We start from the raw sequence: 11,883 nt of genomic DNA on the forward strand, positions 1-11,883 counted from the left end.
TACAGTAACGAAGTATTTGTACTTCGTTACTTCCCATCTCTGCAGATAAGACCTATGTGGTCACATTGTTCTAATGCAGGGGTCTTCACGTTTTCCAGGCAAAGAACCCCCTAACTGATGGCGAGACGGAGCGGGGGCCCCCTAATTATATATATTGTATGAAATTGTGTTATATTAAACTGGTCCTATAGTCACTCTATTAGATATGGAGTAATGTAACAAAAGCAATTTCGTCCTGGGATTATTACAGTATTTCTGCCTCTGATTCCTGGTTGTGGAACAGGTGTTGTGAATGAAACGGTGTCCAGCTTGAAAGAGCTCCTGTGTGTCGCTGAATGTGTGCATTGATGACTGAAAGACATCTTCTGCCTCCATTTATCTGTTTACTACAGTGTGTTGATTTCATGTTAATGTGGATTTAAAGACATTTCAACTAGTGGAAAAAAATGCAGGGGGGAATATAAAACAAGTCTAATCAACCAAAACTTTCACCACCCCCATGCAGTACCCATGCAGTGGACCCCCTAGGGGTCGTGGACCCCCTATTGAAGACCCCTGTTCTAATGACATCATGTGAGAAATTGGACACCTTTAGACTGTAACCAGTATTTATAGAAGTAATGTGTTCATGATCCAATGCTCAGCATTCATTCCCAGCCTCAGCACTGATCTCTGTAACCATTCCTTTACCTAACAGAATACAAACACTTTACATTCAGTTCTGTCATAGAACCTTCCCTGTAGATGAAGTTGTTGCTGCTGTGGATCGCTTCTATGGTAGTAGAACTGGAACAACACGCATGGGTAACTGACCAGAGACGGAAAGTCAGGTTGATTATTAACAAATATGACTTAACATTTACTATGTATTTCTAAGGATATTCCTAGACTGCAGATTCTATAACCTGACCATAAATCATGAAGTGAAAACAGAAGTTTAGGTTCTTTTCTCCCAAGGGTCATCAAAGTTCAAACATCTTTTTCAATTACAGTAGAAAACCAAACAATTTTCAATTTGATGTTTATACATCCTGAAAAAGTGGATTCCCTCCTTCCTGCCCTTTTTGAACAGATTCCCCGAAGATCGACCCTTCTCCTGATACGACAGAACAAGTGTGACGATGAAGTTTAAGTCAGTCCAGATTAAAATCAAAGAAATCAAAGAGATGTTTGCTTGTATGCCCTAGAGCTCACTGTGACCCACATTTTTCTGTCTTTCCTTTGTCTGATCTCTGAACATGCAGTGGGATTATTTGCAGCAGGTCTCTGGTGTTTCCTCCGCCACACCATACCAAGCTACCACTCTCTAAACATTGATTTCTTTTCCATTTTATGATTAACTGGAAAGTAGCAAAGGCGACATCTTGTCAAGATAAATTACACCAAAATAAAATGTCTCGGCACTGGAGGTGAGTTGTGTGCTTTATCCCCTCATGTTTGGTGCCTTTGGCCTCCTGTGTTTTGGTATTAGAGGGATATAAATCAAAAGGGGCAGTTTGGGTGAAAAAATGGAAAGTGTTACATCAGAAGGATTTAATGACAAAAAAACAACCTTTTAGTTAACAAATCGCCTTTTCAGAAATCCTCTTACAAGCTTTTCCTTAGCCTACTACAAAATCTGAGGCTCTCCAAAGTCTACACAGTCCTGTTAATGTTAGTCGACTATGCTGTTAAAATATAGAAATAAATTTTAACAAATATTCCACAAATATTACAACATTTATCCCCTACATCATAGACATGTGCAGTAGTTTCATCATCTGCAAAGCTTAAAAAAACAATCTTTTGGTCAGGCAGTTGGTTATCACTGTGTATTCCTTAATAGCTCTCCAAATGCATCTGATTGTGAGGACATCTCTGGATCGTAATAACTCCACAGCCTTTCCAAAAATTGAAATGTCTACATTTTATTTTATTTGCATAAATGCTCAGACTCAGCGTGATAAGATACTGGAAAACCTTTTGCTTCATCGACAACTATATGACTGAATGTCTTCAGCCCAATGTGGCTGGTGCTTGGAATTGTTCATAACTTAATTCACTGTGATAGAACCTATTTTACAAACAACCACAAGCATGATGCTGCCCACTCCGATATTTCACTGTATGATATTCAGCTGGTGGTGGGCTGTGTTGTATTTGTCTAAAACCTATAGTCAGATTTTGAGACCTGATGTTTCAAGTTTGGATTTTTTTCTTTGAGGAAAATAATTATGTCTCCTACAGTAACATCAGTTAAAGGGCTTATTTCCTAATTGTAATTGCAACAACCCTGTCTATTGGTTTCTCAGCAATATTCCTGACCTGTTGAGATCATCTTTCCATTAGGTATATCCAGTTGCTGTGTTGTCCTTTTTTTCAAGAAAAAACCTNTTTTTTGGAATTGTGAACTATGAACTGAACTAGTTCATTTTAAAATGTGTGAACTGAACTTTGAACTAGTTCACGTAGAAACAGAACTTTCCCAACACTGCCTATAGTCAGATTTTGAGACCTGATGTTTCAAGTTTGGATTTTATTTTTTTTTTTGCTGGATTTTTTTCTTTGAGGAAAATAATTATGTCTCCTAACATTAGTTAAAGGGCTTATTTCCTAATTCTAATTGCAACAACCCTGTCTTTGTATTGGTTTCTCAGCAATATTCCTGACCTGTTGAGATCATCTTTCCATTAGGTATATCCAGTTGCTGTGTTGTCCTTTTTTTCAAGAAAAAACCTTTTGATATACTGAAGTTGTCCACAAACCCTGCCTTTACCAACATTTTTCAGTTGAGCACAAAGTCCTACTATTGCTTCATTTCTGGTTAATCAGCTTCCATTACTTAATTTGATGTATGAATTCAAGGCGTAAAAATAAGTTTTCAATTTGAACATTTTTTTTTAACATTTAGTTTTTTTAGTAAATTGTATGGGAATACTCAGACTTCAGGTAGAAAATATGGATTCCTGTTAATGGTGATCGTACGCTGTGTGTGGGTGTCTTTCAGTTCAGATGGAATTTTGCAAATACCATGCATTTGTTAAGGGAGCAGCTTTAAAGCAGGACAGATACCTCAGATATTCCTGTGCATTTTGTAGCAGGGTGCACAGTATCTTCTCACAGTGCTGCTGGTGTCATCCCTGAACAAAACCTGGTCATTCAAACAAAAAAATAAAAAAATAAAACGCTGCTTTTCAGCAGATGAAAATATATTTTTATAGCAACAGTTTATGATTTTCTGCTTTCAGTTTGGTGGATAATGTTTCATGGATGAAGTATAAAACTAGCCTATTTAAAGCAGCTCTGTTTGTATTTTTTAGATAGGAAATTGGTTTATTTATCCAAAAAGCTCACACGGAAAGAAAAGACAACTGTAAGAATTTATTGATACAATTACTTTAGTCTTTGGCGCTCAGACATCGGCAGGAAACATAGCGCTGAATTATGATTGACATGCATGAACAGGAGTAAAGAATACGACTGTTCCTTAGAACCTGTCAAATTTTTTATCTTTATATCTACAATATATATATTTTTTTTTTTATTGGACACCAAACAGAAGTTTTGGAAAACTGTTTCAGATGTTGAAAATCTTTATTCCATTTGGGAAAAACACTGCAAAGAATGTTTCTCCTGCCTTTCGAGCAGATGTGGGTACAGTACCCAAAAATTGTACTCAAGTAAGAGAAGCATTACTTCAAAAAATTTTTCTCAGGTAAAAGTAAATGTCATGAATATAAAATAACAAATGTATGCAGTAGAAACACATTTACCAAATATGTTTTTTCCACATAAAACTTAGAAAACATATTCCTTAAAATGAGAACTGTAGGCTATATATTTTAGGACCGGGCAAAGACATTCCACTGATAATATCTACTGTTTATTGTATATTTACTTGATCTTGGAATAGTTCAAATTACCCTTACAGGACAGAGCAGTCAGATATTTTATTCAAGTAGGAGTAGCAATACTTTACGAGAATATTACTCAAGTAAAGGTAAGAACTGCAGCACAGTAAAAGTACTACTAAAAGTACATGTTTTTCAAAATGTTAAGTAAATCTAAGTGAGTAAATGGAACAAGTTCCTACCCACCTCTGCTTTAGATGGCCTTTTTATAACATTTTGGGATTTTACCATTTTTGTCATTCCTGTTAATGTAATCTCAAGCATTGCTAAGCCTTTACTAGAGAAAGCATCAAACGTATACCCAAGAAGACATGTTTTATTTACATATTGAGTTGGTGTCAATTTGGTTCTGAAATAATATTCAGCATCTTTGTTTTTTTTTTAAAACAACTGTAAGCCCAGCTTTAGTTAGGTCTAGCCATTACTGTTCACACAAGACAGATCACAAGGAGCTTCTATTACAAACATCTAAGCATACAGGGGTAACCATCTCCTTTGAAGCATGTCTATGGTTCCTCATATTTCTTAAATTAAAGGTACAAAATTGGTAATTTTATCCTATTATACATTTAATTTCTATAAATGACCAAACATTCATTGTGTATTTACAGCATCCCCATTCAAACAAAGTCACTCTTATCTTTTTTATATGTCTTAAGGCAAAGTGTATCATGCTCAATGTTATAGACATAGTAATAGTATAAAGTTAATTGGCTTTGCAGTGGTAGTATTACCATATAATGAGCTACAATCCAAAGTCATGCATTAATCATGAAGCCTATAAAAGATGCAGTAATTACATACACAAGTGTTACTCAGAATGACAGGGTTATTTATTTTCCACGTCTAATATAAATGTTGTCATTTCCTGACTATTTTTCATTCACATGCGAAGACAGGAAGTGTGGCATGGAGCTAAAATGGGAATATTAATGTGAGCACATAAAGGATAAAAGACAATGGACGCTTTTAGCAAATGATTTCTGTTGTTTAATTAACTTTGAGCCATGTTTGTATTTCAAACAGCAGTGCCTTGTATTTGTTTTTCTCCTAGAGGAATACAACATGTGTTTAGTCAGGCTGTGAGTCTAAAATGCTCTATATGTGTTAGGTTTGTCATAATCCATTTCTTATGGTCCTCTCTTTGCTCTATAATGGTTTCTGTACACAGTGTACCCGGCTGCTCTTCATATTGGCTACAGCTATGAGCATGATTCCCTCCGATAAATTACATATCAGCATCCCCAAGAACGTAAAATGGGAAATTCAGACAGACATTCAGCAGCAAGAATAGACAACACAAAAACTGATGCAGGTCATTTTTTCTCTGATGAGTTTCCCTCTGATTGTTTGGGACAATCAGGAAAGTCATTTGCCAAAAGAAGAAAAGCTGAGATCCATCATGAGTTGTTATTTTGAACAATGAAGCATCCTGATACAAAATGTGTATCAAAAGGCAAAAGTGACTTAAAGAAATAAAGACGTGGATTTTCACCTTTAGTGTGGTTTTACAAAGCAGGAGGTTAATAAGAACTTTAAATTGTTGCGCTACTATATGGATTGAAATTAAAAGCAAAGAGCATGTTTGATGATAGAAAATAAAAAACAAAAAGAAAAATGCAAACCAGAAATGAAATGAAAAAGTAAAGTCATTTTTTTAAATTTAATTTTAACTTCTTTTTTCAGTTCTAACAATTATATCAATTTACCAAGTTTTACCATTCTTTTTTAAATACACTGCTCAAAAATAATTAAAAGAACACTTTGAAAACACATCAGATCTCAATGGGGAAAAATCATGCTGTTTATTTATACTGATATGGACTGGGTGATGTGTTAGGAACAAAAGGATGCCACATCATTTGATGGAAATTAAAATGATCAACCTACAGAGGGCTGAATTCAAAGACACCCCAAAATTAAAGTGAGAAAATGATGCAGCAGGGTAGTCTATTTTGCTTAAATTTCATTGCAGCAACTCAAAATGGTATTCAGTAAGTTGTATAGCCCCCACGTGCATGTATGCATGCCTGACAATGTCGGGGCATGCTCCTAATGAGACGACTGAGGGCGTCCTGGGGTATCTCCTCCCAGATCTGGACCAGGGCATCACTGAGCTCCTGGACAGCCTGAGGTGAAACCTGGCGGCGTTGGATGGACCGAAACATAATGTCCCAGAGGTGGATTGGATTTAGGTCAGGCGAGCGTGGGGACCAATCAGTTGTATCAATTCATTCATCCTCCAGAAACTTCCCGCATACTCTCGCCACATGAGGCCAGGCATTGTGGTACACCAGGAGGAACCCAAGACCCACTGCACCAGCATAGGGTCTGACAATAGGTGCAAGGATTTCATCCTGATACCTAATGGCAGTCAGGGTGCCGTTATCTACCCTGTATAGGTCTGTGCGTCCCTCAATGGATATGCCTCCCCAGACCATCACTGACCCACCACTAAACCGGTCATGCTGAACGATGTTACAGGCAGCATAACGTTCTCCATGGCCTTTCCAGACCCTTTCACATCTGTCACATGTGCTCAGGGTGAACCTGCTCTCATCTGTGAAAAGCACAGGGCGCCAGTGGCGGCCTTGCCAATTCCGGTGTTCTGTGGCAAATGCCAATCGAGCTCCACGGTGCTGGGCCGTGAGTACAGGGCCCACTAGAGGACGTTGGGCCCTCAGGCCACCCTCGTGAAGTCTGTTTCTGATTGTTTGGTCAGAGACATTCACACCAGTGGCCTGCTGGAGGTCATTTTGTAGGGCTCTGGCAGTGCTCCTCCTGCTCCTCCTTGCACAAAGGAGCAGATACCGGTTCTGCTGATGGGTTGTAGACCTTCTACGGCCCTATCCAGCTCTCCCGGAGTAACTGCCTGTCTCCTGGAAGCTCCTCCATGCTCTTGAGATTGTGCTGGGAGATAAAGCAAACCTTCTGGCAATGACACATATTGATGTGAGGCGTTGGACTGCCTATGCAACCTCTGTAGGGTCCAGGTAGCGCCTCATACTAACAGTAGTGACAGTGACTCTAGCCAAATGCAAAACCGGTGAAAAAGAGTCAGAAAAGTTGAGAAGGGGAAAAAATGTCAGTGGTCTCCACTTGTAAAACAATTCCTGTTTTGATGGTCATCTCGTTGTTGCCCCTCTAGTGCACCTGTTGTTAATTTCATTAACATCAAAGCAGCTTAAACTGATTAACAAACCCCTCTGCTACTTACCTGAGCAAATCAATATCCCAGAAGTTTAATGAACTTGATGCGATACTCTGATTACAAAGTGTTCCTTTATTTTTTTTTGAGTAGTGTATTTAGCTCCAAACCAAATATTTAATCCCCTTATTTTTCTCTTAAAACACTCTAAATAACCATAAATATTGCTCCTAATTTGTGACTGCTTAGCTTTGCAAACGGGCACCCCATAGGAAAATGCAATAGTTTGCTTTTAGCAAATCCAACTGGTTTTCCAATTTCTAAGTGACACAGTTAAGTTTTATGCCTTTCCTAGATCCATTTTCACACATCAGACATAATTAGAAAATGTTTTTCTGAGTTTACAGAGAGTGGCCAAAAGAAATCTATTAAACGGCTCTAATGTATCTGAAGTTTCTAATGTATTTAACCTTTACTAAATTAAATGTTTGAGGTTTTTGCATGAATAATATTGATGGATGCTCCCTGATGAAAGCAATAACTTGCAGCTGACTAATCGACTGAGTTACATGTTGTGATTTGACAGCCAGATCGCCCGGAGGCAGGAGGAACTCATGTCTTTCCCCAAGAGAGGGTAATCAGGCGATAAAAAAAATAATGAAACAGAGAGGAGATGGAGAGAACTTAAGTGAGGGGAAACAGCTGCGAACTCGCTTCTTTGACAAGAAAGGAGAACAATCATATCAAGAGCAGCTGTGTCAAAGTCTGGCAGTATATTACCTCTTATACTTTGACACATTTATTATCAGCGGATTCATACATTTTCCGAAAACTGAATGCAGTAGTTGTAAAAAAAGAAAACAAAAAACACCATGTCATTACCTGGAGAGCTACGCTCACCTGTAGAGCAGAAAATTGTTCAAATAAAAGATGGAATAAAACAAGAAAGGTCAACTTAAGCATCAATAAATTAGAAATTAGGTGCAATCTAATCCCCACATGACTGATTGTTGTGTCAGATTTACTCTATTTACTCATAAAAAAACAGCATTTTTAGGACCTGATTACAATGTGGTGATTATTATGTTGGTATTACAGTTAGTTAGCTTGTTTTTACAGACTGACTACCACTTAAGACTTCTAGGTTTGTAAATAATTAATGAATTTACAGCCAGTAAATGCACATCAGTGTTCTGATTACTTTAATATGTTTAACGAGTGGTGGCATATTGGTTTTTAGAACATATAATCATTGTGTAAAAGGTACCCTTTGAGGTGTTCAGTGTTTGGTTAAAATTGTGAGTGACTTAGGTGAATGGTTTTGTGTTTGTGTGGGTGTCTTTGATCAACCTGCAATGCTTGCAGTTATTGGACAATCCATAGAGCCCGATCAACAGCTGTCCTCATAATGGGACAATATCAGAGCAGAAAATTGCTCTGCACATTGTGCAGTAACAAGATCCCAGCATGAGTGCAAATCAGAGCTTTCAAAGTTGTTCTTGAAAGCTTAGAAAGATAAAGTGCTTTAGCCAAAAAACAGTGAGGGCTTAGAGAGGAGAATGGATGTTTCATCTAGTAAAAAGCCTGGGTTTAAGGTGCATTTCAGAGGGAGCGGAGGAGGCAGACACGGGAGGGAATGTGATTCAGAGCTGAGAGACTGATGGGAGCTATTTGCTGAAGGTATGAGTGTTTAGCCCACAATGACATGGAAAGGTACGGTAATATTATGACGGAGGATTGGAGTGGAACTAACTTTGTGTTAAAGATGTGTAGGATAAGCATTTTTGAAACCAGGAAAAAGAGAATGTTTCCCGAATAATAAAACATGCAGCTTTCATTCTATGTCTGTGTTTTGCTGCAGACAATAAGAGGGAATTCATTCAGGTTACACTTTGCCATGCAGTGAAATGGTAAATCCGAAACTTGTTTTTAATGAAAAACTAAATGGTTTCCTTCCTTCCTTCCTTCCTTCCTTCAATCATAAACTCCAACAGAGTGAATATACACCACAGGAGGGGGTGGAGGATTACAAAAAAATAAACTCGAAGAAATGGATAGAGCATGAAATCTCCCGTATTAAAGAGGTATTAAACGTACGATACGTGGAAACCTGTGCCAGCTAAATTGATAAACTTAATCTAAAGTAACTCCAAATACTGTATACAACATATACTAATTTTTATTAGATTTTTTCCATCTTTCATTGAACCCCATAGGAATTTGATGCCCTTTACTTCTTCTTGCTGTGGCTGCTGACCCAGATTCCATAGAAACAAGGTGAAAGGAAGAGCCTTGTCTGCAAAGTAATTTCCTCTGTCTCGGAGGCAGATGATGACAGTGTTGCCCTTTAAATGGACAGATCCAATATCTGAGTGTGGTTATAGGGTCACAGGCCAGGAACAGCGGGACCTGGTTTTCTAACATGCCTGGAGGTTTTATTATCTGTCCATGCTTGAAGGCTACTAAGCATTCACAGCTGTTTCAGGGGTAAAAACAAGAAATTAGGTTTTTCTACAACTTACAGAGTTATACAATACACATAGTTTGGAAATATATGATATTATATTTAGAGTGTCTTTAAATTGAATTTCTGTATATGGGTATGTTACTATTTGAGCCTTTAAGTCTTTTGGTGTATGGTTCTTCCATTTTTGGACATCTAGAGTTTTAATCTTTTGACCATAGTTTAAGTGAAGTGAGATTAAATGAAAAGCATCTCAGAAAATGGATCATCTTGGTATAGATTATTAGTTGTATCTTAGGCTTTGACTTTACTATTATAGTATCTATCTAACTGTATAAGTAGAGCATCATGTATAGAGTCATGTGAACATTTTAGGACACCCTACAACATTTAGACAAATTTTATTGTCAGTTTTTTAGAATTCTGAATTGTCAAGAGATATAATTAAGCAACAAACCTAAGCACACAATTCTTATATTAAAATAAACGATTAAACCAAAAAACAAATTATTGCAAAAGAAGCAACATTGCAAAAAGAAAAAGAAAAGCTATTTAGCCAAAGGTTTAGGAAATGCTGTAAATTGTTTTTTTTTTTTTTTTATATATGAATGTGTTATATTTGAACTTAAATCAAAGGCCTTTCTGCATATAAATAAAAAAATCAAAAAACATTGTCTTTAAAAGGATGGGGGGTGAAATTGTTTTCACATCTGTAGATCATGTAAACCAATTTTGTTTTAAGCTTGAATGAGAAGTAAAAACTTTACAGAAAGTTCCCTGCCAGGCCTCTGAAATTAATGGAGTCACAATAGTTGGCATTTATGCAGTGCTTCTAGGCTCTCATTAAGACAAGCTATTTTATTGGTTTTAAATCCTTAATTTTTATCTCCAACATTACCATACGTCAAATCCTTTTTGCCCTGAAGTATTTTTTCTCTCTGTCGGTCTCATAATGAAGCAGTCTGCCAGCAGAAACATGCTGTAATAAACTTCATGTAAGAAAGTATTGAAGGACATTTTTTGACGTCACAGCTCCATCAGTTGAAGCCAATATCAAAGATCCTGAGGCAGGAAAAGCAGCCCCAGGCCATCATTCTACCACCACCGTGTTTGATTGGCAGTGTGATCTTTTTTCTGACAAGGTGGTCCTTTAAATCCAGACATATCAGCAATCATATCTGTCAAAAAGTTCCTCTTTTGCAGGGCAGTTCACAGAATAAAACCCTAAGGGTCTTTTGTGCCATAAAGATATTTTATGTTATTTTAAAAATACCTCCTACATGAAAGGTTAATGCTCTCTTTGAGTAGTTTAGATAGGATTAGTAATCCAGGATCTCCACCGTTCCATCTTTCACTGTGGTCCCAATTTTTCATTTTATTTTTTATTTTTATTCCATAAACATTTTAACATGAATACTCCTCTCACCTTGTCAATATTTACCAAATGGTGGAGTGAAAACGTATGTTTGCTTTTTTTTTCTTTCTGTGCGTTTTGACTGTTTGTGTAAAGAAGAAATGAAACGATCACTGTGAAAAAGGGAGGAAGAACACAGAAAAAAGAAATGAAAGATGAAAGAAATCTGTGATTGATTTATCTACTGGGTTACCCTGGCAACCCAAACCAAGTCTCAGCAGGAGTTTGCTGTTTCTTTCTTCCCTTTATTTCCTCCCCCCCAAGGTGTTTGCAGTGATGCTCTAGGATGTGACATCGGGGCCTTGCTGTCTGATGCTGGTGCGAACAAGCTGTGTCTATTATCTGCACGGCTGGACAATATTCATGATAATTGGACATGGAGTCTACAGGTGGATCCAAACCTGTCAGGCGCCCTGGATTTCTTTTAACTTGTTAAAGCCGTAATTATTTTCCATGTATACACAGAAGGATGAAGTGACAGGTTCACAATCCATCACAGTTTGAGAGAGGCTATGGACATAAGCTCAATTACGTTCTTGTACTATACGTAATAAATCTCACATGAAATGAGAGTAAGCAGAATAAATATATCAGTAAATAAATAATCTATGAATACATTTATAAGTTTTGCTATTTGATTCTTGATGAAATGCAAAGATTTAGAGCAGACATTCACACCACTAAGCAACATAAGGTCCTTTAATGAGAGGACATGAAGGTGCAGATGCAGAAGAATATGTTTAAATTTATCTTTAGCTGTAATTTCCCTTTGTAGTCTTATTAAAGTAACACCAAAACACAGTTAAGCAAACAAAAATTTACAAAAGGTAATTCAAAGTGCATTGTTGGATTAGCAGCTCAGTTTGATGTAAGAATAAAAAAAAGGAGCATTTGTTGTCTTACAAACTATGGAATGTTATACAGAATCAGTCCTAAGCAGAATTTATTAGACTGTTTTACCAGAATT

The sequence above is a fragment of the Cyprinodon variegatus genome, unplaced genomic scaffold, assembly GCF_000732505.1.
Source record: "Cyprinodon variegatus isolate N-32 unplaced genomic scaffold, C_variegatus-1.0 Scaffold986, whole genome shotgun sequence".
Classification (NCBI taxonomy): domain Eukaryota; kingdom Metazoa; phylum Chordata; class Actinopteri; order Cyprinodontiformes; family Cyprinodontidae; genus Cyprinodon; species Cyprinodon variegatus.